Source organism: Petaurus breviceps, unplaced genomic scaffold, assembly GCF_028583685.1.
Source record: "Petaurus breviceps papuanus isolate PSGF00001 unplaced genomic scaffold, PetGlider_PUasm1.0 38, whole genome shotgun sequence".
Classification (NCBI taxonomy): Eukaryota; Metazoa; Chordata; class Mammalia; order Diprotodontia; family Petauridae; genus Petaurus; species Petaurus breviceps.
In genome coordinates this window covers 76,635,393-76,662,228 of record NW_027186304.1, presented here as the reverse complement: position 1 = coordinate 76,662,228, position 26,836 = coordinate 76,635,393, and the positions used below count along the sequence as shown (strand labels likewise).

Here is a 26,836-nt window from a genome sequence, read left to right as displayed (position 1 = left end):
GAGACCCCAAATGCCCCTTCACCGAGACCCCAAATGCCCCTTCACCGAGGCCCCAAATGCCCCTTCACAGAGACCCCAAATATCTCTTTACTGAAGTACCAAAAGTCTTCATAACTATTTGAAAGATCTGTCTGAATTCACCCCAACGGCTGCCTTCTGAAAGAAGCTACTCATAATTATAATGAAAGGGCATCAATTCCTAGTCAGTTGAACTACAAGCAACGTATCTGTGGCTTTTCTGAAATGATGAACCAAGATGGCTTGTTTTTAAATCGTTTTGAATGTGTTTTGACTCATTTTCAACTCAGTTTAAGAAAATGTTTACTGACCCAATCCTACCCCACCAAATGAAAAGCAACAACAAATAACAACAACCTCCATGGAAAACATAGCAACTCCCATGAGGAAACATGGCAGAAGTAAATAGCTGCCCCAGCCCCTTGTCCATGTTTTTACATACTGCAAGGGGTTTAGTAAACAGCCACTTAAACAAACAAGTCTCCAAGGCCACCCACCAACCCAGGAGGGCGCACCCACCAAAGGGAATGGCCACCAGAAACTGGTTGTCCGACCCTGAGCACTCTGGCCCCGGCTGATAACTCAGGAAAAACAAAATTATGTCCTTTATAATAACTCTCGGTTTAACATTTACTTAATGCCTAACGCATTGTTTATAAATGTCTTAAAGCTGTTTTAAAGCACAGGACACTGCATGGCTGCATAGAAACCTACTGTATTTACAAGAACCTGAGCAAGGAGATGACAGATAGGAGTTTGTTTAGCTGCTTTTTCCTTGTGTGTTTTTTGGGGATGGGAAGATTGCAGTCCTGGATTAGTAGGCATTTCAGAGAGGGGAGGGGAATAGCTGTCTCAATAACTGTCATCAAAAAGCTGTTAAGTAGAAACAGTTTGAACCTGAGTGAGGAGAGACTCATCACCATCAAATTGATCAGCAGATTGTACATGTCCCATGCTGGACTTGGAGTCAGGAAGTGCTGAATTCAAATCCAGCCTTGGATTGCAACATGGACCTAGACAAATTACTTAACCTCCCAGCCTCAGTTTCCTCATCTATAAAATGGGGATAATAATATCCTCTATCTCCCAGGATTGTTGTGAGAATTAAATGAGACTATATATACATAGATGCAAATATCTAAATGCTTTGCGAACCTTAAAGTACTATATAAATTATAGATTTGTATTATTTTTAGAATATAAACTACTTGAGGGCAAGGACTATTTTCATTTTTGTCTTTGAGGTCACAGGGCCTGGCACAGTGTCAGGCAAAGAGCAGACAATTAATAAAGCTTTGTCAATTGAAATTTATTTATGGATTTCTTTTTTTTCTCACAGTGATTCATGAGGAACCATCCAATAAGGCCTGGGTAGACTGTTACCTTCTCATTGCAGGGAATCATTGCACCCCTTAAATGTTGGATCTTCAAAAATATTTCAAAGAGATTAAATTAATGCTTTATGGCTCCAGCAGATAGGAAATTTACCAATAGGTATAGAAAAGCTGATTTTAGTTCAATATAAAGAAGACATTCTGTAATAGTAATGGAATTTCAAGATCCCCCTGTATTGGCTTGGTTTTCTGATTGATTGTGTAAAAACCCAGAGCTTGTGAATCCCACTTGTGGGATGGACTTGATGTGAAAAGAGAGTGCTGAACTGGGAGGAGCTGCTGATATAAATTTAGAGAAACACAAGCAAAGAGAGAGGCAGAAGAACTTTTTGGAAGCAGTGTCTTGGAGGCAGAGAGAGACGGAGAGGATTGCTGAGGGCCAGTTTGAATTGCCCAGGACTTTTGAGAGCTGCCACACAGAGCTGCCAAGGACTGAGGAGACATGGCTGTTATGCTGGTATTTTGTCTGTCTGTTTTGATGTTGTTTTGCCAGATTTGTTCACTGGTGAAAGACAGTCCTGTTGTTGCAGAGGTCCTGGAGCCTTGCTGTTGGTTCAGAGCTCCTGAGACTGTTCTGCAGACAGAGAGTGAATTCTGTCCACTGGTGAAGGACAGTGCCATTGTTGCAGAGGTCCTGGAACCTTGCTGTTGGTTCAGAAGCCCTGATGAAGGATTTTCTTGTTGTATGTTTACAGAAATCCTGGAAGAGGGTTTTGCTAATGTTTTCAGGGGTCCTAGGACTGTTCTGCAGACAGAGAAAGAATTAGTGAAGACACTGGCAATGTATCATGTGGCCTTGCTAAGCTTTGTCTCCCCAGGAACAAAGATTGCTGAGAACTTGCCTTGGGTCAAGGTGAAGAAAAGACCTCTCTTTGGGTATTAAATGCTGTGCTTAAGCTTGTTGTAACTCTGGGGTAGATTCAATTGTGATCCAAGGGTGGGGAACTTTTTATTTTTTTGTGCTCTGTGATTGAACAAATGAATGTACTTTACTTATGATTAGAAACTAATCTCCATTTGAGAAGAGGGGCTTTGTGGTTGACAATGAATGTACATCCTAGGGGTGGAGTATTACTTAGAAGAGGGTCTTTGGGATTGACTAAATGAATTATAATATCTGGGGGGTGGAGTAGTACTTGGAGATTATTGAATTATACTTGGTGAATGCTGTATTTTGAATGATGCTATATTTCAATTTTCTCTGTTCTTAATTTTTCACTGCATAAAATGGAGAGCACCTATGCTGGTATTTTGAACCTTGGGAAGTTGCCTTTGCTTGACATTACACATTCCTAAGAGAATTGTCTGAAAATTGAATGGACTGCTGCATGAGGTAGTGAATTCCCCAGCATAGATGCTGGCTAGAGGTACCATTCTTTTCTCTTTGGAAGTCAAAGTTCTGAGGAGTTTCTGTTTGCCTAACTGAGAATTAGGAAATGGAATGTCCTGGGAAAAGATACACACTAGATCTTATGTTCAAAGGAGTCTATGGTGAGACAATGAAGCCATTTCATAAGCCCTCCTGGGAAATGTCAAATTTCAACTCTGGTTACAGATCTAAGCCTTAGGACAATAATTTATGTCCCAGGAAATTTTTCTGAAAAGTTTGACAGGAGCTTGACTTGAACACTAGAAAGCTTGCTGTCTATTTCCTCCAACTCAGAATTCTTCAAGGTTAAATCCACTCATGACTTTTATTCTGTTCATTTTATATTTGAGAAAGGTAACAAACACCATTCACTTCTGATTTTCCACTTGTCTGCATTAATTTGATCTTAATGTCTGATCGAGCTACAAAGAGAGAGCATAACAACAGTAACCAGGTGCTAAAGCTGCAAAGTGGTCACTGGTGGATGAACAGGCAATGTGAGAGAAATTATAATTAAGCATTAGTGACACCAGAGCAGGAGTTTTCCTTTAGTAAAAGATGTGAGAATTGGGTTCAGCAAGCCTGCATCAGCCTTGAAAAAATAAATCTAAGCCTAGGCATGTTTCCAAACCAAACTACTTAGGCTTAATAAAAATGTAAACATGCTTGTAGAATCAAAAAGATCTATATGGCTAGTATTTGTTCCCATATACACTTGTGAACTCATCATTTTTTTTCTCTCAAAACAAAGCACACAGAGTCCATTTTAATATAACTCATTTTTAAGCAGTAGTAATGGCATTCTAAAGAGATGTGACCTGGGCTCTAGTAGGCCCTTTTCTCTTTTAGGGTAAATGAGAGTTCTTTGAAAGGTCTGGAAAATAATTGGCTTTGAAAGGTTAGAATAATAAATATTGCTGATGCAAGAAATATATGACTCAAGTCATTCATAGTAGCATTTTTTATTTCTGCTATAACATAATTAAAGTCTATATGTCACAGCTCTTTTTTAGACCTTACAAAGCCTTTGTGTAACCTTGACCTCCAACTAAAGGTTGAATGGATCTCTGGTCAACTAGTGATTATCCATGATAAGCAAATAATCTCCAATTATGGACAATCATCATTGGGAAAACTCTGGATGCAAAGGTTTTTTATTCCTTATTTGGGAAAATTCCTTGTACTTGCTCCCCAATCTTTCTTGAATGTTTAGGAGAGGAGCTAAATCCTTTGAGATTCAAGCTTTAAAAGAACCTAAGCCAAGAGTGGGGAACCTGCAGCCTCGAAGTTTGAAAGTGACCATGGGAGCAAGGAGTATTCTAACTCCTCCACCTAGACCAGTGAGTTGTGGGTAAAGGTGGCCTGGAATACATTGTCATTAGGAGGGAGCCAGGTCTCAGTAAGGGCCAGAAAATGGAAGGAGTAACAAAGCAAAGGGTTTAAGATGAAAGTAAGTTAATTATTGAGCAGAGAATCCAGAGGACACAGTGCAAGTGGTGAGTAAACCTGTGGTTCTGTGAAGTTTGGATTCAGTCAAAGGGCCACACTTGAGGGCCACATGTGGCCTCGATGCCACAGGTTTCCCTATCCCTGACCTAACCCCTAAGAAACACAATCCTTAGATAAAATGTTCCATTGAGGCATTTTCTCAAGAGAGACAAGGGGAAGGGGTGGTTAGTTATGTGAAAGGTAATACAGCAGTTAAGGAACCAAAAATAGAATGATTACCCTGGATATTGGGACTATCACAGGACTCGTTGGAGGGAAGAAGGCATCACCTTGAACCCTCATAAAATAAGATTTCCCAAAACAAGCATGCTTGCTTTTGCAAATTGTCTTCAGTCTTTTAGGGATCTTGAAGGTTTGAAACCTGGCTGCAACCATCTAAAAAAGTATTTAGAACTGGCTTTGCAATGTGTTTATATCTGATATGGTGGTGTCTGATGTTCTGTAAATATTTTGAACAAAAGAATGAAAGTATACCTGAAGACGTACCCTCAAGTAGAACTGCAAGGGGCCAGTTTCTCCATTCCTGCTACTTCTTTAGAATTCTTTCCTCTGCCCTGCTCTGTGATAGAAGTTTGTCTTAATGAAGATTGGGAAAGTTTGGCAAATCAATACTGCAGTAAAATGAAAGTAAGACAAGCTAGATTTATTGGGGAAAACATACTTACTATATGAAGGGCAATCAGGGAAAATGGAGGAAATAGTTTAAGTCCATTATACCTCTGCTGGAGTCCTGAGTGGAATTAGGTTCCAACCCAAGTTGGAACCCCAGAGGAAATGGGGCAACCCAATCAATAAAGTCTGGTGGGTTTTCACAGAGTCCTTATCTGGATCTAGCATGACCATATATTGGGGAAGAGAGTGAAAATCTTGGACCAGGGCACTGGTATTGATTCATGCTTGTGAAAGTAGCAATCTTTAGAGGGAAGATGCTTGGAAAAATTGGTGACTAATTCATATTCAATCACACCCTCCCTGCCAGTGAGAAGGGGTCTCTTTTCTACTAGTTTTACTTGTTTTTGAGCTTCCCCAGAGTTTCTTTTTTAAGCAAAGTGGGGAAGCTGCTACTTGGAGCACTACAAGGTTTTACCTTTCCAGATAAAATGAAGAAACAATGCTAAAAATAAGCTCTTTGAGTTTTTCTTCAAATGTAAGCTATTGAAACGTTTCTTCGATTAGAAATAGTACAATGTGCAATCCTTTGTGCCCCTCATCTCTAGATTCACACAAATTAGAGTTCAATGTGGGAGGCCTTTAAATGACCAAATGTGATCATGTATGTAAAAAAACTTTGCAAACCTTGAAGTTTCTATAAATGTTTTGTTTGAATTTCTCTCTTCTGGTGAAATCCTCTCTCTCTGCCTCCACCAAGTTTCTTATTAATTGACCTAGTGATTTCATTTTGCACAATATTAGCAGACCAAGCAAGGCATATAAATTTAAATATGTAATCAGGACAAATAGTAAAACAATAAGGAACAATTTCAAACCACTCCTTTTGGTTGGATCTATCATCTCCGAGGACATTCTCCTTTCTTCCTCTATGGCTTCAGCACATGGTTAATAGTCTTTCCACCACAACTCCTACCAAAGGGAGTTCAGCCTACACATTAATGCTTCCTCAAATGCCCTAACCTTGCAGTTCATCAGCCTGCTCAGTGCTTATGACTTACTCTTCCACACCACTTCATCTACACCCATAGGTGGTCAGACCCTTGATCTGACAGTTATAAAACACTGGGGGAAAGAATTGTAAAGAGCCATATTTAAAGTTGATAGAAGGATATACTCCATAACATTTAGGACCATGCAAACTCAATTGGCAAAAAATCTGCTTTTTTATAACTTCTAGCTATTGCTTATTTGGCCCTGTGCAGCCTAGCAACTGAAAACCTAATTAATCCCTCTTCAAATTCTTGAAGACAGCGTTCAGGTCCCATCTAAGACTCCTTCCTCTTTTACAGGCTAAGCATTACCATTTTCTTCAACCTATCCTCATATGACATAAAATTAAGGTTCTTCACCATCCTGTTCATCTGTCTCTGGACACCTTTTCTGGATGCCCTTGTTCAACTTCAGTATCTCGAACTGAACACAATTCAGATGGGGCAGAAGTAGAAATCTCCCCATATGCTTCTGTAGTATTTTTTTTTATAATGTGGCATCATACTTATTATAGCATTCAGATTTGCTTCCTAACAATATAAATTATCTCAACATCATTTGTTGATTAAGATTTTAAAGTGTTATTTGAAATGCAAAAAGAATCTCCATAGGCATCTGTCTTTCTATAGTTAACAGTGGATTCTACTAATATCTCTATATGTTATATACTAATATGCAGAGGTAAAACTGATTTATTTGTGATTGTGCTGAATTTATTCATTTATTCAGTAAGTTTCTATTTGTGTCCTTGGGTTGAAATTGATCTTTCTTATTGAGTTACTACAATGTTCACAGAGTCAGGTAAAAGGTTAAAAATCCTATTTCAAAGGAGTTTTATGGTGAAACCACTTTAAGAGAAATAGCAGACGTATTATGTACTTATTGGACTGTCATCTTGTCTGGGAAATATACATTGTAAAGAAAAAAGGTAGGCAATTATGTTTCATATGAAACATCAGCTTGAATGTTCTTTTCCTTTGATTTTGAAAAGTAAGATTGTGACAAGATTGCTTTGTGGTGGTAATGTGAGGAAAGACTGAAAAAGTGTTTTCATAGTAGCTAGTAGTTTAAAATAACAACTAACCAACCATTAAAGTCCAAAGGACTTAGAAATATTGGTCAATTTTCATTATGACAAACTTTCAGAGAGCTATTTAAGTTCTTTTGTTATGCTGGAGTTTTGTTGTATCAAATATTCCTTGAATTAATCTACCTGTAGGACTTGAAAATTGCTTTGTAAGAGAGGGACTTTTTGTTCAACCAATACTTGTAATAGAAGTAGACCTGCACAGAGGTATGCTAGAGTCAGTTTGAACCATTTATATTTGAGTCATTATTAAATTTCCAGTGCAATCAACAAACACTACAAATCAAGCCTTGATTTATTGTTTTGTAGATTATCTAAATTTAGAGTCATAGAGGAAATTAAACTTTAAATTATGTCATACAGTGTACATGGTGGGGGAGGAGGGTTTGGAGAGCCAGTTGTTAAACATTTACCAGGATACCCCTATCTCTTTTGAACTCTTTTTTCATTTCATCTGCTATTTTGACAATCAGTTGCCTCTAAGTGAACACACTTAATTCTTTCATTCTTTTTGAAGTTAAGGCCATGTCATGAGTATCTGTAAATTCCATCTAAAAGTCTTTTCAATGCATTCATGAACAAAGTATCCCCCATCAATCAAATGATTCCTGGGCCACTTATTTTAGGAGCTTTCCTATCTAAGATGTCACCTTGTTTTTCAGGTTGATATTTAAAGGTCAAGAAATACTAAAGGCATTAACCTTTTAGAAATTTTGCTTATTCCTCTTATAGTAGTAATAATATTTAAAATGCAATGAGGATGGAAAAAATAATTATTTTCACAGATTTAATATATTTTATTCAGATTTCAGAATTCTCCTGGTATGCTTTCCTTGTGTTCAAATTTTGACTCTGAAACTTAGTTATAAGACCTTGGGCAAGTCACCTAACCTACTTGAGTCTGTTTCCTTATCAATAAACAAGAGATAATAATATCTGTAGTACCTTTTGTTCAGAATTGTGAGGATCAGATAAGAAAATTCATATAAAATACTGTAAACCTTCAAATGACAGCTCTGCGGCACTTATGTAAATTCATTAGAAGAGAGACTATTTTGATTTTTTTGGTTTTTATCTCTATCACCTAGTACAGTGTCCTATACATAACAGACACTTAGTAAATGTTTATTGAATTTCATTAACTCTCATTTGGTATGTATTTATGTATCTGTTGTTTCCTCCACTAGAATGTAAACTCCCCGAGGGCAGGACTGGATTTGTTGCTGTTTTTTGTTTTTTTTTTTAATTCTTTGTATATGTTAGTTTAGCAAAGGTTCCTGGAATAAAGTTAGATGCTTGTTGATTGACTGGTAGATTGATTAATAGAAATGTTCACACTGGAAGAAGAAAGGACGGAAATGAACAAATGATTCTAACCATACATGTTTCCCTGCCCATAACCTTTTCCCACTTGTTGGCTCTAGGTTGTCCAAGATGGGATATTGCTTCAAAGGTCAGATACTGAGAGGGAATCTAGTTTCTTTTTTTTTTTTTTCATTAAAGACCAGCACATTATTTGAGTCAAAACCATGATTATTGAGGCTTTCCTTTAAAAAAAAAAAAGGAGCCAGTAAAGTTTAAATACTTCAAAGATCTGTGGTCTCATCAGTGAGGATACTCCCTCCACCAAACAGATCCCTCTGATCCATAGTAGATGTGAATTGCTGCAATTGAAAAAAAAAAGTGCATCCCTTGGTGATCAGCTTTCTGATTTTGAGCCTTTCTATACGTAACCAGGTTGATCCTTGAACAATGAAACACATACACAATAGCTGGCCACATACTTAAAGACCTTTCTATTGCTAATATAGTCTTCAAGAACTCAAGGTCAACTTCATTTTGTGATGCAGCATTAGAGTAGAACTTCAGAAAAGGGATAAATGCTAATAATGGCAATATTGCCCTAAAAACTAACATTGAAGCACAGGTCGAGAATTTGAAACAAATCCATTGAATTGTAAAGTTCTTGGAAGCAGGAATCATGTTTTAGCCATTCTTGTATCCCCAAAGCATCTAGAACACACACACACACACACACACACACACACACACACAGTGTTGAGCTTATTGAAATCAGATCATCATTATGGGAAAGTACATTGTTTTTAAAATGAAAACTGAAAATGTCATTCAAAACACTTAGACTTCGACCTATTAAAATACTGATAAATGTTATACTGAGAGACAGACTGGCATCGTATGGAAGGTCAGGCTTAGAGGAACCCAAGTCAGAAAGACCTGAGTTCAAGTTCTGCTCCTGATAGATACACATAGGTTAGGTAACCATGTCACCTAATCTCTGTTCCCCTAAGAATGGTCTGATGTTCTTTTCTTTTTGGGGGGAGGGTGGTTGGGAGGAGAGGCAATTGGAATTAAGTAATATGCCCAGTGTCACACAGCTACTAAGTGTCCGAGGCTGGATTGGAGCTCAGGTCCTTTTGACTCCAGAGCTGGTGCTTGATCTAGTGTGTCACCTAGTTGCCCCAACTCTCTTAATTTTCTAAGTTTCCTATCTGTGTCAATAGTGGGAATTTCCTCACTGTGTATTCCCTACACCAATGAAATGATAGGTTTGGACAAAACTTCCATTATAGCTTCATTTTTTTATGCTATTGGTCAGTAAATGCAAATCCGTTAAAGTCAGCATCCATCCTCCTTCTTCTGGAATAGAGAGTAGGGACTAGAACTGTGATTTCATCGGAATGAGGAATTTCCAGGTGAGGAAACTCCATTTACTGATGCAGTTTAGCACTTCCTTGGCAATTTAAAGTCAGAGATTTGCTTAGAGCATTGACAGATCAAGTGATTTGTCCAGGGTCACACAGAGAGTATGTATCAGAGACAAGACCTGAACCCAGGTCAAAGGCAATTAATTGTCCTTTCCTCATTCTTCTGCCTCTCAGGACTGGAATTGGAAAGATAACATCAGTCATCCCACATCCCTGACTCTATACAGGAAACAGAGATAAGAAGATTTCCTGAGGTCCCTTGAAAATTCTCTAGGGCCATCACTGTGAAGCAGACACTGTTTGATACACAATGGATAGAAAGGTTAAGTGACTCAAAAGACAGGGCACTCAGAAATTCAGTGACACAGCTAGAGTAACAATAGCTAGCCTCTGAATAGGCTTTAATGTTTGCAAATGAATTTTTTTTTAATGGTGCAATGAATAGAGTGTTGAGCCTGAAGGCAGGAAGACTCCTTTTCAGGGAGTTCATATCTGGTCTCAGACACTTCCTACCTGTGTGACCCTGGGCAAGTCACTTACCCTTATTTGTCTCAGTTTTCTCATCTGTAAAATGAGCTGGAGAAGGAAATGACAAGTCACTCCAGGATCTTTGCCAAGAAAACCCCAAATGGGGTGATGAAGAGTCAGGTCCCAACTGAAAACTCAGCAACAATAATCACATTTGATCACAAAACAATCTGGAAAATAAGTTCTGTTGTCCCTGTTTTTCAGATGAGGAAACTAAGGCATAGAGAGATTATGTTATTAGTCCAGAGTAACACAACTAAGAGTGTCAGAGGCAGGATTTGAGCCTGGGTTTTTCTGACTCCAAATCCAATTCTCTATCCACTTTGCTACTCAGCACAGCCTCTAAAACCCATAAATAAGACCCCATCCACTAGGCAGCATTACCTTCTTTGTGTATTTAGAACAAATTTGAGGAATATTTGTAGAGAGTGCTATCTTTCTTTTTGTCATAAACACTGCTACACACAACACCATCCATCATAGGAGGCTGCTTGGATTTTTGATAACTGGCTGCTCCTAAAGCCTATATTTTACACCTTTCTGCTTTTCTTCCATATTCTCAGCCCCAAATACCTAGCACAGAGCCTTGCCTAGAGTAAGCACTCGATGAAATTGTGAGGTGTCACTGAAATGGAAAGTGTTACTTGTCTGTCAGAGCATCATAGACAACCTTGGAGGGCCAGCTTTCCCACATCTGATTGATAGACTAAGTTCTTTGACTGTATGAGTTAATTCATTCTTTGTAGTTGAATGTCCAACACCAGCACAGTCCTTGGCACAAAGCAAGTATTTAATAAATATTTGTTCATTGATTAATTTTGTTCAAGGAATGTGGACCCTCTTCAGGGTCCGAGGCAGACTGTCCTTATTAATTTGCTCTTTCAGGAAATTTCAATTTAGATAAACAAATTAAGTCTGAGTTTGAGAGTTATTTTATAAACTTTCATTCTGCCACAGTGCAACTAACTCCATTTTCAAATTACTTAGTAAAAAAATCTTGTCCAGTTGAAACAGTATATCTAAAAAAGATTAGTAAACAATTTAGATTTAACAGTTAATAAAGCTTTTTTGTTTCTGTCCATTAAAGATTAGCATCGATGTTGCTAAGAGCTGTTTATGAAACGAATATTGTCTTTAAAAAGTCAAGCTGCCTTTTATCTGATCTAAAAGGTGAGCTTGTAAAATTAATCCTTCTAGTGTTTGCTTGCTACTCAGGCATAACTCTTCCTCTCTCTCACACACCCACCCACTGGTTTCTTTGTTCAGCTCCATCAAGTTTCTGGCAATGGTTCTGTCGGCTCCTCTCTGCATGAAAAGTCCTGTCCGTTGAAAGCAAACAGTCTTTCCACTGCCTCTTTTAGGTGATCTGGTTGAGGATGTTGAAAATCAAAGCATCTCAAGCCCATGGATGTTGATGAGAACTGCTGGAGAATCATTTAACCTTAGCTGAGGCTTTTAATGACCTCACAAGGTTAAAGTCAGGGAGAATATATCCAACATTCCTCCCTTCCACCACTTCCTACAGGGATGTGAGGGAAAAGAGAGAAGGAGAAAGACGAGTCTCCCTCGACCTCCTATAGCTCTCAGCTCCCCAAAGCGGTGAGGGGAGAGAGGACAGGATGACAGGAACTCTAGGAGAGGAAGTTAGCCTGGCATTTTGGGGTGCAAACCATAGAATTGGGGGGAGGGGGAGTTCGGGGAGGATTAGGCAAGGGAATCTGAAATCAGGAATACAAATTTCGGTTTTCTGTGCTAATAGTCATACATTAATTGTTGTTGTTGGAGCTTTGACTCATATTGAGCTAGTGAAAATCCCCAGGTCTTTTTCAGACAAACCACTATGCATTATGAAGTTAACTTCCTGTACCCTAATATAATACTTTCTATTTCTCCTATATGATTATATCTTATGAAATTTGGCCCCATGTTCCAGCACTTAAAGACCTCTTTGTATTCTTATTTTGTCATCCGACTTGGTGACTACCATGTCTATCTCTGTGTCGTTTGCAGATTTGATAAGCGTGCCATTCTGCTTTCATTTAAATCATTAACAAAAACGTTAAACATAACATCAAGGACAGATGACTGGACTATACTCCCCTACAGACCTCCTTCTAAACTGACATCAAACCATGCATGACTATTCCTTGTGGCTAACCTTTCAAATACTCTCCAGTCTACCTAACAACAGCATGGCATAGTGAATAGGACACTGGACTTGGCATCAGGAAGATCTGGGTGCAAATCCTGCCTCAGACACTTAATGGTTGTGTGACCACAGGAAAGTTACTTAGCCTCTCTGTGCTTCAATTTCCTCTTCTATCAGTTGAGGAGGTTGGACTTAATGGTCTATAAAGGTTCTTTCAAATTCGTAATCTACAAATCTATTGTCTAGCCCATAAGTCTCCATCTTGTACATAAGAATGGCATGAGAGACTTTCCCAAATATTTTGCTAAAATCTGGGTCAGTCACATCTGCAAGATTCTTCTGTTTTTAATATTAAGTCATTCAGTCAAAAAGTTAGGGGCTCTCTGTTGCCTCTAGTATTACACATAAACATACCTGCTTAGCTTTTAGATCTCTTCACCACCTTGCCTCAACCTATTTTTTCCATACTTATGATACAATACTTTCTTATCAGCACTCTGTGATCATATTGAAACTTGTTTTTTTTATGTAAAATTGGGAAAGACATATTATTTAAAAAAAGAAATGTGATGTCTCTCTGGTCCTCACAAGTGGCATTCTGCCTACTACCTCCAGGCCTTTGGCTAACCATACCCTCTGCATAGAATGCCCTCTCTTTCTCACTTCTACCTCAGAGGACCCAGCTCTTCTTTCAAGATGAAGTTCAAGGATCACCTGCTACATGAAGTTTTTCCTCATCTCCTCAAGTGCTTTGGCCTTTTCTCCTAAATAATTTGTATTTATTTGCATGTGTTCTCTCTTTTTTAATTGTGTGTAAATTTATTTATGTACTTGTCTTCCCTTATAAGTAGGGTTTATTCCCATCCTATGTTCAGCATGTTAAGAAAATCATGAGATCATAGGTTTAGAATTGAATGGGACCTCAGACACTCCTAGTACAAATTCCTCTTTTACAGTTGAGGAAACTGAAGCTTAGTATAAGAAGTTTGGGGCAGCTAGGTGGCACAATGGATAGAGTATAGGGCCTGGAGTCAGGAAGATTCATCTTCCTGAGTTCAAATCTGGTCTCAGATACTTACTAGATGTATGACCCTGGGCAAGTTACTTAACCTTTTTACCTCAGTTTCCTCATCTGTAAAATGACAAACAAATAAATGAGAAAGAAATGACAAACAACTCTGGCATCTTTGCCAAGAAAACCTCAAATAGGGTCACAAAGAGTCAGCACTGAAAAAGCAACTGAATAGGGTGGCTAGGTGGCTCAGTGAATAGAGCACTGACCCTGGAGTCAGGAGAACCTGAGTTCAAATCTGACCTCAGACACTTGACATTTAACTAGCTATGTGACCTTGGGCAAGTCACTTAACCCCAAATGCCTGGCCTTCCCCCTCCAAAAAAAAAACAAAAACGACTGAACAATAACAAAAATAGGAAGTTTTAGTGAAATTCCCACTACCCCATAGGAATGCCTTTCTGACAAGGGTGGTGAATTACTGTGGTGAATTTGAAGGTGGAAGAGAGGAGCAGTTTATCTAGACTATATGTTTTTTGTAAAAAAAAAATTATCTTAAGTAAAGCTGTTCATTGCAGTTTCATGTTCTGTGAGCACCTAATTGCCTTCTAATCCTGAGGCCTAATCATTGGACTGACCTGAGTTAGGCCTGACCCAGTATACAGGGATCAATGGTGGCAATGGACAATGAGTTGGGCCTATGATAAAATGAAGGAGAAAAATAAGCTTTACTTTAAGAAACTGAAAAGTTCCTTTAATGTCCATAAGCTTCTCCTGGAAACAAAAGCACTTCTTTTTAGTATTATTCCAAAAAACAGAAAATAAATATTACAGATGACAGTGGAGAGGGGTGTGGAAGATGCAAGCAGGCTGTGAGATAAGCTGGTCATGTAGCAAGATTACGGAGGGGAAAAAGGAGGAAGGTGTTCAGCCTGGTACCCTTGGAATGTCAGGAGAAAATGTAATGTCTCAGCATTGTCTAGCATGTAGAAAGGATCCTCAGCAGTGAATTTCTAGGAGGAAGTGGATAAGAATCTCACAGGATAGTCAGGGACAGACAGGTTGATTGGCATCATTGGAAGGAACTTTTGTTTTTGTTGATTTTTTTTTTTTACCAATGAGACTACTTTCATATTTTAGTATTGAACCTGGGTAGGTCTCCTCCCCCATATCCATATTTCCAATCACTTGTCAAATCTTGTCAATTTTACCTCTACCTCTGTCACATCTGTTCCCCTTCCCACCAATCACACATCTACTACCCTTGTTCAGACTTTCATCATATCTCATTTAAAACTATCATAATAACCTCTTTATTAGTCTCCTGAGAAGCTAGATGATTCAGTGGATAAAATGCTGGACCTCAAGTCAGGAAAACTTGAGTTCAAATCTGGCTTCAGACACTTACTAACTCTGTGACCCTGGGCAGGTCACTTAACTCTGTTTACCTCAGTTTTCTTGACTGTAAAATGAGCCAGAAAAGGAAATGGTGAACCACTCCAAGTATTTTTGCAAAGAAAACCTCAAATGGGGTCACAAAGAGTCACACACAGCTGAAATCACTGAATAACAAAAACAATAGAAATAAATAGCCTTGCCTCAAATCTCTTCCCCACTCCAATCCATCCTCCAACCAAAGTGACCAAAATTATTTTCCTAAAATGCAGATATGTCATTTCAGTACTCATCAATACCAGTGGTTCTCTCTTGTCTCTAGTACCAAATATTTCACCTTTATCTCATTCATTTTTAATTTCCCTTTTTGTGTTTGTTATGTGATGTACCTAATGGGAGGGAAGAGGTGAGAACAAACATGTATATAGTAATTACTATATGCCAGGCACAGTGCTAAGTGCTTTACAAATATTATCTCATTTAAGACTCATAACCTTGTGAGACAAGTGCACGTTTTATTATTCCTGTTTTACAGTTGAAGAAACGGAGGCAGACAATGGTTAAGTGACTTGCCCAGGGTCATACAACCAGTAAGTATCTGAAACAGTATTTGAATTTATGTCTTGACTCCAAGTCTATCATTCTATCCACTGTGCCACCTACTTGTCCTAATTGTTAGTAGGTGCTACTTATAAATAGGGAAATATGCACATATCAGGGATATTTGTTCAAAACATTCTTACAGATGGAATGTGCAATTAAAAGTTTGGCAACAAAACTGCTCTAGGACTCTACCGTGAAGTTAGGTGATCATCTTCTTTGGTAGAGGGAGTTTCCTCTCAATCAGAAGGAACTTCTCATGGATAAGTTACCTCCCTATTTTATCTCATTGAAATCATAGTTCCAGACTTTTCCCTTTCCTTCTCTAAAAAAAGACAAAAACTGATTTGCATTCACTGACTACGTAGAATCAGTCAGGCCTGAAAACAGAAATAAAGGAATGATATGACAATGTGATTAAAATATGATGGCACGGTCTTTGTTGGCTGATTGAAACAGACAAGATATAATAGGCTCCTAGTTCTTATGAAATGAATGAAAAGGGAGTGTCACACCAGTCCCAGGCTGGCTAGTTATGCTCTCATCTAAGACACAAGACCAATCCTAACTGATGTGAACTTCCTCCCAAGCAACCTTACACAAACACTGACTTTCAGTGGACTTGATGAACTGCCCACATTTCCTTTTAAGTCCAGTTGGTTTCTTCCCTGACTCCTTCCCCTCACTTTGCCTTGTATTTGCTAGAGGAATGACGGCCCCTTCTTAGCCAGCGAGAGGACAGATTGTTTGCTCCTGACTGTTGCCTTATTTACTGCTTTTGCTCTTATCTTATCCTGCTTCAGATCTCTTTCTCTCTCTCTCTCTCCTCTCCTCCTCTCTTCTCTCTCCTCTCTTCCTTTCCCTCCTCTTTCTCTCCCCTCCTTTCCTCACTCTTACTCTTCCTTCCCCTCCCCCTCTTTTCTCTCTCTCTCTCCCCTTTTCTTTCTTTTCCTCCTCCTTCTCTGTTTCTTTCTGTCTCTGTCTCTCTTTCTCTCTAAGAAAAAAAAAGTTGTAAATTTATTTGGACAAATTTGGCTGTCAGTGATAACTGACATATGGGAAATGACAAAACTATTTGTATTTCTGGAGCACTCTCCCCCTACAAACCACTGCCCTGTCCCTTCTTGGGAGGTTGAAGGTTGTCAGCAAGGGTAATTGGAAGTTGATCTTTTGAAAAGTCTTTGGCTAACACATTCCCTCATGTGACTTGGACCTTGGGTAGGGCAGAGAGGGAGTTGGCCCTGTGTTCTTAAGATAAGGAAAGTCTCCGCTCTAGGTCCAGTAACAGACTGGTGCCACCTGACATTTAGCAGTTTAATCTGCCCATATTTGAAACCTAAAATTTTAGAAAATCATAGTTTTCTAGATATCAGGGGGTTATCTAATAGAACATTCTCATTTTATAGATGAGGAAACTGAGGCCTAGAGTAGTTAAGGGATTTACCAAAGCTCACACAATAGCAAAGCCAAGATTCAAACCCAAACTCAGGACAATGTCTTTTCAGTGTACCATGAGCCCTTATGGTCTAAGCAATAGCCAAGGGAAGTTGTACAGAAACCTTTACAGGAGATTTTTCCCTCTATACTCTTTTTTTTTTTTTAAAGCAATTGGGGTTAAGTAACTTGCTCAAGGTTACACGGCCAGTTATTTCTGGGTGTGGTGCTGAGTATCTGAGCCCGGATTTGATCCAGGTCATCCTGACACTGGAGCTGGTGCTCTTACTCACTGAGCCACCTGGCCGCCCCTAAGCTTAAGTAACTTGCTCAAGGTTACACAGCCAGGTGTTTCTGGGTGGGTGCTAAGTGTCTGAGCCCGGGATTCCATCTCCAGGTCTTCTCAACACTGGAGCCAGTGCTCTTATTCGCTGTGCTACCTGGCCGCCCCTATACTCTTAATTATATAAGTTCTTTTGCCACCAAAACCTGTCATGACTGGTACTGTTTGCATGATGGACTGAGCTCCTCTTGGTTCCTAGAAATGTCACTGGTAAAACTGCTGGAAAGCCCCTCCTTTGACTGCAGCAGCAAAATTGACTACTTACAAAATGCCATTTTTCTATGGTTTCCTTGAGGCATCTATGGAAATGAGTTACTTTTCTTGTGTCCAGGACACAGGTTTAAATTTTTACTCTTCTTAAAAAAAAAGGAAAGAAAATCCTTTTCACTATGTGTGTGTGTGTATACACACACACACACACACACACACACACACACACATATATATATATATATATATATATTAATTAAAGAGTACTGGTACCTCCAGTTAGTACACTTGTAAAGTGAGACAGAGGAACCTTTCTCTTTCCTACATGAGCCCAATGCTGGTACCTGATCATATCACGTGGCCAGAGTTAGTGCCAAATGTGAAGCTTACTGGGGTGAGACAAGGGAACCGTGGAAACTGGTTAGTTTGAGAGCTGAATGCATTCAAAGAATGAAGTCTGCCTTCATATGTCTTAGAAGTTAAGCAAGGAGAAACTCTTTTGGACTTCACTTCTGGACTCTGTATCCCATTTAATCTCTTTAATTGTTGTACATTGCAATGTAGCATAAGAAACCTGGATATACAATCCTAGTTAACCAGAAAACCTTCATTTTTCTATTAGCTGATCCATCCCCATTGAAGTATGTTGTACGAAAATTAAGTCAACCATAAATACTATAGAAAAAGCACTGTACTTAAAGGTCAGAAGGCATGGGCTCTAGGCCAAGCTTTACTACTTACTAGCAGCATGACCTTGGGCAAGTCACCTGACTTCTATGAGCCTCAATTTCTTCATCTGTAAAGTGGGGGGAAATCACATTTTCACTACTTATCTCAAAGGGTTGTTGTGAAGATCAACTGAGAAAATGCTTTAGGACAGTAAAAGATCACAGACCTATCAGCTATTATTGTTATTCTCCTTCTTCACATAATATATATTTTACTTGCCCTAACCAAGAAAAATGAGTAAATATGATTGTTTTTTAAATACTACACTGTGCTTCTTAATTAGTGTGGTTATCTGTATTCTAATTGGCAGCTAGGTGGTGCAGGTCTGGAATCAGGGAGACCTGAATTCAAATCTGGCCTCAGACACTAGCTCTGTGACCTTGGGCAAGTCACTTAACCTTGTTTACCTCAGTTTCTTCATCTGTAAAATGAGCTGGAGAAGAAATTGGCAAACCATTCTAGTATCTTTGCAAAAGAAAACTCCCAATGGGGTCACAAAGAGTTGACCACAACTGAAAAGCAACCAAATAACAATCTGTATTCTCTTTAACTAAAGCTTATGTATAAATGTAGCAATAACCAAAAAGCAGCTTTATTATTAGCCTCATACTTCCAGGACACTCATGACTTTTTACAAAACCATAATAACCAACTAGACAACAATCTCCACAGCATCAAGAGAGGCAAAAGTGAATTCTTACTCGATATGATTGAATTCATGGATATAGGGGAGTAGTTTGTTTAACTATAGGTAGGATAGAGGGTAAAGGAACAGCCTCTCTCTAGTCAAGTTTTACTCCTTTTCTCTGCTTAAACTGCCCAGTCCTTCAGGGAAATGCAAGAGTTCACTCAGCTCGGAGAGAGGGAAGAAAAACTACTCTTATCTCACTTCCTCTTTTTCCTATCTAGCTGCTGTGGGATGTGGCCCACAGCCCCTTTGAAGAGGATCGTCTTTAATCCTCTCAACAGCATTTGACACGTGGGAATGCCCTTTACTCCCTACTGCTCCCTTCCCTGTGGGTTTTCATGACACCGCTGTCTCTTGGTTCTCCTCTTACCTAGCTGACCGCTGCTCTCTAGCCTCCTTTGCTGAATCATCACACATCTCCCATTCCTAAATGTGGATTTAACCTCCAAACTCCATCCTGGGAGCACTTCTTTCTCTCTCTTTCCCTCCCTCCCTCCCTCTCTCTCTCTCTCTCTCTCTCTCTCTCTCTCTCTCTCTCTCTCTCTGTCTCTCTCCTTCTCTATCTGTCTCTGTCTCCCTCTCTCTCTGTCTTTGTCTCTGTCTCCCCCCCACCTCCCCCTCTCTTTCCTCTCTGTGTCTGTCTCTCTGTATTTCTCCCTCCTTCCATCTCTCTGTCTCTCTGTCTCTGTTTCTCCCTCTCTGTCTCTGTTTCTCCCTCTCTGCCTCTCTGTCTCTGTCTCCCCCCCCTCCCTCTTGTTCACTTTATCAACTACCTGAGTTACAGTTCTTTGTCAACAACTGCCTGTGAGAAAATATTTGTAAAAGCCCTTAGCACAATGCTTGGCACATAGTACATGTTTAATAAATGTAACCTCCACCCCATTGGACACTGAATTATATGTCCCATGGCCACCTCAAGTTTAACATATCCAAATAAAACTCATTAGTCACCCAGACTTACACCCTCAGCGTCATCCTTGACTTCTCACTCTGTCACTTCACATATCTATGTATATATCTTATTTGTACATAGTTGTTTACATGTTGTCTCCTCTATTAGATTGTGAGCTCCTTGAGGGCAGGAACTGTCTTTATTGTGGGTGTGGTTTTGTTTTTGTTTTTTCTTTGACCTTCCTTTCTATCCCTAGCAAAATGCCTGGCACATAGAAGGTGCTTAATAAATGCTTGAACAGGGGAGGCTAGGTGGTGCAGTGAATAGAGCACTGACCCTGGAATCAGGAGGACCTGAGTTGAAATCCAACCTCAGACACTTAACAATCACTAGCTGTGTGACCTTGGGCAAGTCACTTAATCCCAATTGCCCTGCCTTCCCCCTCCAAAAAAAAAAAGCAAAATAAATAAATAAATGCTTGAACAGTTGTCATATTTCCATAATATCTTTACATCTGTCCTCTTCTGTCTACTCATTCAGTCACTTCCCTAGTCCAGACCCTCATCATCTCTCACCTGAAACTGCTATAATTCCTTCCTAATTGATCTCCCAGGCTCCAGGCTCCAGTCTCTTTCCTCTCCATCTTCCATAGACTTGAAAAGGTGATATTCCTAAAACATAGGTCCAGGTCTGACCATGTCACTCTCCTACTCACTAAATTTCGTGGGCTCCCTATTACTCTGAGAATAAAATATAAGTTTGGTGTTTGAAGACTGTCATAACCTGTCTCCATTTTACAGTGTCATATGTTATTACCCTTCCTATATTCTTTGGTCCAGCCAAACTGGCCTTCTTGCTCTTCCCAACACATGCAATTTTATCTCCTGTCTCACACTCTCCTCTCTTCTGCCTCTTCAAATCCCTCATCTCCCTCAAAGCCCAGCTCAAGCACCAAATTCTCTCCCAGTGACTTTTCCTGATTCTCCCCCTCTCTGATTTCTTGGACCTCTCCCTACAAAATGTTGGATATATATTTTTATATTTTACATATACACACACACACACTTATTTTTACACTTTCATGTGTGTACATGCTGTCTTAGCCTATACAGCATAGGTTCCTTAAAGGCAAGACATTTGTTTTTTGTCTTAATATCCCTAGCACCTTGCATAGCACCTGGAGCATATCAGGCATTTAATAAAAGCTTGTTGAATGATTAATTAATTGATGGCTCCTTCTCAGCCATCCCTGCCTCTTAGTATAGGACACCAGAAGAGAATCAGTCTATACCTCCAATGAAGGGGGAGTGGAAAGGGAAGGAATAAATGCATTTCTATAGCACCTACTATGTGTCAGGCACTATACTAAACATTTTACCAATATTATCTCATTTGATCCTTACAATAACCCTCTGAGGTAGGTGCTAACGTTATTCCCACTTACAGCTGAGGGAACTGAGGCCAACAGAGGTTAAGTGACTTGTCCAGAGTCACACAGCTAGTAAGTATATGAAGTCACATTTGAACTCAATTCTTTCTGAGTTTATTGATCCTGGTTTTCTCTCCTCCCACCCCCCGCTACCTCCCCACCCCCAGGGGAATATGAGGGGAAGCAGGGGCAGTTCATATCCCCATCCTGGGTTCAGAAGCAGTAACCTGATCCCAAAGGAGAGAAGAGTGGCCTCAGCATTCCGGTGCTGCAGATGTCCAGTCCCAGAAGACAATTCACCATCTGTAAACAGAATACATCATCAGCCACAGGAGAAACGACAGTGCTTCCAGCACCAGGGAGTTCCTTCTAGAGCCATTGTCAGCCCAGTTTCTGGCATACCATTTTTGTCCATAGTTTTGTATACCACCACATACAGACATTGTATCTTAGAATTGTTCTTAGGAACAATTGCAGGAGTCTGGCATTGTATAGTTGAGAGAATTCTGGATTTAGAGCCAGAGGGCTTGAGTTAAAAACCCAGCTCTGCCCCTTATGACCAGTGAGGCCTTGGACAAGTCACTATGCACCTCTGGTTCCTCACCTACAGAATAAGAGGGTTGAACTCGACCAGCTCCAAGGTCACTTTGAACTCCAGTGCCCATTATTCTATGGTAGTGGATACTCAATAAATATTTTACTAATGGTGATTTTCAGTGGTGTAGCAAAAAGGGTAGAAAAGGAGAGGGGAAAATGTAGCCAAGAGAAAGGATAAAGACAAAAATGAGACTCATCCTTTACTGTGGGCAGGTGCTGTGTGGGGCCTGTAATAGCAGCTTACCTGATTTGAAAAAGAATAGTTGGAGATTCCTTCTTCTGTTTTCACAATGAGCAAGAAAAAGTTATTGTCTGTCTTCAGAGGCTGATTGACCCAACAACCTGACAGGTAGGTTCTTTTAAAACTCGTGGTCCCAGCAAACAAGTCCACCTATTTGCATGCTTTTCCCTATTTACCCCATTTGTCATTTATGTTAACCTTCCTCTTTCTCCAGGGACCATTTCCATTCGTTCTGATGGGTATCTGGCCTCTGGACCCGGCTGCTGACTTTGCAGAGCCCTCCCTCACGTAAATCCAGTTCATTTGCATATCATGGCATCATCTTCCTGAAGTCATGGTCCTCTTTGAGAAAGAAGGACAAACAGCATCTTTCTTTATCCACCCTAACTCCAGCTATTTCTTTGGTGATCTTTTTTGGTTCACTTGTAATTCCCAATACAGCTAAGCATTGCCTTTGGCCTTGAAAGGGCAAGACTCTGGATAGCTATGTGGAAAGCTATCTTGGAAATCTCTCTCTGGGACTGAATTTTTATATATTGCATACACACACACATGATATTAAAGCAGCATAGAGAAGTGTCCAGAGAACTGGTCTTGGGGTCAGAAATGCCTGGCTTAAAGTCCTGCCTTTGACACATACTGGTTATGTGACCCTGAAAAGTCAGTGGCCCAAGCAAATCTCTAAGACTCTATACTGATCTGCATGGGTAGAGGTCCCTTTACTCTTGAAATCACAGGTTTAGTCCAACAAATACTTCTTATCTATACATATAAATATGAATGCATTAGTTTTTTGGGCTAAATATGTCTGCTAATATCATAATACCAAAATATTACTATATTATGACTGAATCTATTAATTAATAAATAATAAACGTATATTTAGATTATTGAAGGTTAAAACTGCAATAAAATTTTGGGACACTGTATATGTATATCACGTTTCTTATTGTTCCTTTAAAACAAGCTTTTCTGGCTCTGGTATGCAGAATGTTGTATTTCTTGGCAGAAGGGAGGGGAAACAGTCTTTCTTAAATCCGTTTTGCCAATCGGCCCACCAGTAATGACCCCTAGGGCAACATGGTTTAGCAAAGAAGCCAGTGATTAATATCTGGAATGTGACGTGGTAAATGACTAACACCTTTTCCACAACATGGCAGGGGTTGGGACCTGGAATACACAAGTATTCCCTTTACGCCATACGGGTGTGAGAGAATTTTTTTTTTCTCAGTAAGACTACACATGAACAAATTAATGCTTGGCTCTCAAGGCATTAATTCGTAAATGTTCTGACCAACTGGCAGAACTGGGCCTGATGGGAGTAAGCAAGGTCATATCATGAGCTGGAGAACACAGTGAGGGATGTTTTTAATGATGTTTTTAATAGTGCGTATGTTTTACTTCCACTGTGGTACATAGATATCTTAGAACACAATCCCCAGAAGTGGGGGGGACCTTACAGGGCATCTATCCAATTAATCAACAAGTATTTATTAATTACCTACTATATACCAGGCACATAATGGAAAAAGAAGAGCATTCAAAGCCTAAATCCTATTTCTGACAGGTGCTGCCTGTGTGACCCTGAACAAGTCACTTAATCTCAATCCTTTCTGAGGACAGGCCTCTAAGATTCTAAATTTCAGGGGAGGTATTGAACTTCGACAGGAGAGTGAATTTTCTCACCTGTGAACTCCCTATCCTAAAATCCTAATCCTATAGCTAAGGTACTGCAAAAAGTAATTCAAAGGCAAAAGCGAAACTGTTCCTGATATCAAGCAGTTTATATGGTGAGAAAATCACTTTTTAAACATTATGTACTGTACTAATGTATTGTTATTACTGGCAATGATAATAATGATGATATCATCAATTAATTAATAAACATTTATTGAACACATACTATGTGTCAGGTATGTAGGAGATAGCTAGGTAGCTCAGTGGATAGAGCTTGGACTCAAGAAGAGCTGAGTTCAAATCTGGCATTAGACACTAGCTGTGTGACCCTGGGCAAGTCATTTAACCTCTGTTTGACTGAATCCACTGGAGAAGGAAATACAAGAAAACCCCATAATGGGGCCACAAAGATTTGAACATGACTGAACATGTTTCAGGCACTGTGCTAAGTGCTCAGGATACAGAGAAAGACAAAAGACCGTCCCTGTTCTCAGGGAGCACATGGTCTAAGGGGGAAAGCTGCAGAAAATATAAATTGGATAAAATAATTAACAGAGGGAATATACCAGGGTGTGAAACCTATGACTTCAAGGCTACATGTGACCCTCTAGGCCCTCAAGTGTGGCCCTTTGAATCAGTCAATACCTCCTTGGTCCAGTGGATAAAGTGCCAGGCCTGAAGTCGGGAAGACTCAGCTTCCTGAGTTCAAGTTTAGTTTCAGACATTTACTAGCTTTGTGACCCTGGGCAAGTCACTTAACCCTGTTTGACTCAGTTTCTTCATCTGTAAAATTAGCTGGAAAAGAAATGACAAACCACTCTGGTATCTTTGCCAAGAAAACCCCATGAGGTCATGAAGAGGTGGACATGACTAAAATGACTGAAACGACTGAACAACAAATCAAACAGTCTAGTAACCTTTCTGCAAAACAGAAATGAGATTTGTTTATGACCTGTTTTTATAAAGTTATGTCATCACTGCTTCCTTTTCTAGATATTCACAAATCATCCTTTTAATGATATATTCTAAAATGTTTCCAAGAATCAAAATCAAACAAGTTGTCCTATAAAGTTTTGTTTGAAGACACAATCCCCTTCCCCTTTTTGAAAATTAGGAAAATATTTGCCCTTTTCTATTCCAGAAGCACCTCTTTCATTCTCCACAGTCTTTGAGAGATCAGTAACAGTGACTCAGTAATCACCTACAACCAAAGATACATTGGTTCTTCTAGACCTAGTGGCTTGAATTGATCAAGGAAAGCTGTGTGGCTTCTTATTATCTCCCTACTTACCTTGAACTTTAACTCTCTGAACCATTTTTGTTCTGCCCTTTCTAGCAACCTTTCTCTCCCTGGCATAGAAAACAGAACCTTCGCTCAGTTCTCCATTTTCATCATCTCATCGATACTAAGTGGTGGTTCTATCTCTTCTTCAATCATCCTTTGCCCTCACTATAGCTAACACCCATCCCTTGACAATCCTAGCTCATTCTGAGCTTTATCAGTCCTGAAATTAATCTTATAAAACTGTGCCATGTCTTTATATTCACATTCTATTATCTTCTCTTGCTTTCAACTTCTGTAGGTTTCTTTTAGAAATCTAAATGCATATGAATCCCTTGTGCTTTCATCTCGGTCCCTATGGCTAACTTCCATATTTTCCTTTTCTTCATAAAAGTTTCTCTTTGTGCCTTCAGAATATCATGCACGAGATCATTCATATGAGAGCCAAATTATCCTTTCTTTGAAGCTTTTGAAATCTACTTTCGAAAAATCTAAGACGCTTCCTGTCCATTCTCAGATTTTTTTTTCTCCATCATGAATTCTAAGACCAAATGAAATAATATTTCAGCCCAGTTCCTGGCACATACTAGGTGTTATATAAATGCTAGCTATCAAATGAGATGTAGCAATCACTGCCCTCTAAAGGTCCCATTAATTTACCCTAGCAACTAGCTTTTCTTTATAGGTGACGACCAATTCAAAAATAATCATTCCTGTTTCTCCAATTATGGAGGATAAAATTATCAATAAATGCCTTAATTTGGAGAGAGAGAGAGGAGAGAAAGAGACAGAAACAGAGAGAGACTGAGAGACACAGAGACAGAGACACACGCAGAGAGTTCCAACAGGTGTCTGTATAATTGAAGTCTCTTATCAATGTCATATCATGTCACTGTGCTATGATTACACTCTGTTCCTTTATTCCTCCTCGACATCTTCCTTTTGTCCAGGTGGTCTATAAGATACTCTGATGACAATATCCCTTCTTTTTCTATTTATAGTATCCAAATACTTCTCCCCTCTAACAACATTAACCTGAATTACAACATACCTATTATTTGCCAGGCATGGTGCTAATAAGTGCCTTACAGATTTTATCTCATTTGGTTTTCACAACAATTCTGTGAGGTCAGTGCTATTATTATCCTTTTCTTGCATTGGAGGAAACTAAGGTTAAGTGACGTGCCCAAGGTCACACAGATAGTAAGTATCTGAGATAAGATTTTAACTGGGCTTTCATGTTTCCAGGTCCAGTACTCTATCCTCAGTGCCATCTAGCTGCCTCTGATTCCTAAGTTTCCTCACTTGATGACATCTTCATATTATATAACACTACTATCATATAACTTATTATATAATATTTCATATTATATAACACTACTTATCTATTACGTTCCTTTTGAATAAAATATACCTTTTTCAAAGCCATATGCCACTTGCGGGTCCCATGCCATCAAGCCTGTGTGACACCTATGAGGTCAAATTTTCCTGGCATTAAGAGCCATCAACTAGCAGTTACTTATTAAATATCTATTACATTCCAGACACTGTGCTAGGCACTAGGGATAAAAGACAGAGAAGAAACAGTTCCCGCCCTCAAGGAGTTTACATTCATTCTATTGGCAAATGTAATATGTACATGTATAAGTAAATAAAAGGTATTTTTTGGTTAGGGAGAGACACTAGCAGTTATGGGAATCACAATTCATGAGTAGAGAGGTGGCACTTAGTCGAGCTTGGAAGGAAATTAGGCATTCCAAGGGGTAGAAGTGAGGGGGTGTAGCAGCAAGCACCCCAAGCACGTCCTCAGGGTTTGCTGCCCATACAGGTTCTTGGATCTGCTTTGATAAAGGAAAGCAACT

General features: G+C 39.4%; 1 long non-coding RNA gene across 1 annotated transcript in view; it reads left to right on the top strand.

The window, feature by feature from the left end:
- LOC138170145 (uncharacterized) overlaps positions 1–22,941 on the top strand; it is a 31,353-nt gene extending 8,412 nt beyond the window's left edge. The window contains exons 2-3 of the long non-coding RNA XR_011170549.1: positions 21,988–22,123; positions 22,230–22,941. This is a non-coding gene — a long non-coding RNA (uncharacterized lncRNA). The remainder of the gene's footprint in view (positions 1–21,987; positions 22,124–22,229) is intronic.
- The last annotated feature ends 3,895 nt before the right edge of the window (positions 22,942–26,836 follow it).